The sequence below is a fragment of the Anas acuta genome, chromosome Z (genome assembly GCF_963932015.1).
Source record: "Anas acuta chromosome Z, bAnaAcu1.1, whole genome shotgun sequence".
Taxonomy (NCBI): domain Eukaryota; kingdom Metazoa; phylum Chordata; class Aves; order Anseriformes; family Anatidae; genus Anas; species Anas acuta.
This window is the reverse complement of record NC_089017.1, coordinates 75,650,749-75,651,352: the sequence shown is the minus strand read 5'-3', so window position 1 is coordinate 75,651,352 and position 604 is coordinate 75,650,749.

Genomic DNA, 604 nt, shown 5'->3' with positions numbered 1-604 from the left:
CAAGGGATTTGAACAGAATAGAGAGTACATGGGAAAGCTATGCTACTTTTAGTACAGTTATAACGTTAAATCAAAGCATTGCAGCTCAAGGCAGCTTGCTGCTAATATAAACAATTTTCTACATATTCCTGGGCCACAAGCCAGATCTCAGGATTCAGTTACAAGCACAAGGTCAAGAGGGAATCAACAGTATGAAATTACCATATATGAATCAAAAGAATAAATGGATAATTAAGGATGAAAACAAATTAGAAGGTATACTCTCACTTAACTCATCAAATAAATTTGCTGAGTAACTTCATGCACTGAATATGTTGTAGGATCTGCAGAGGCTTTAATGCATTTATTGCTTAAATCCATAGCATCAGCGTTTTTTGAGGCAAGCTTACCTTTTTATGTGTACTTCTTTCTATAGCTAACATCTGACTATAATTATGAAGATAAATATTTAATCATGTCATTTGCTCGAGAGAAAAGTGAATAGAATTTCTTTGAAAATGACTTTCTTGCCTCCATTGCCTCCATGTTATATACCTGGGAAAACCAAACTTCTATCTCACTTCTGGTCTCATTTCATTTTCCACACTCAAAGCAGGCCTTTTCA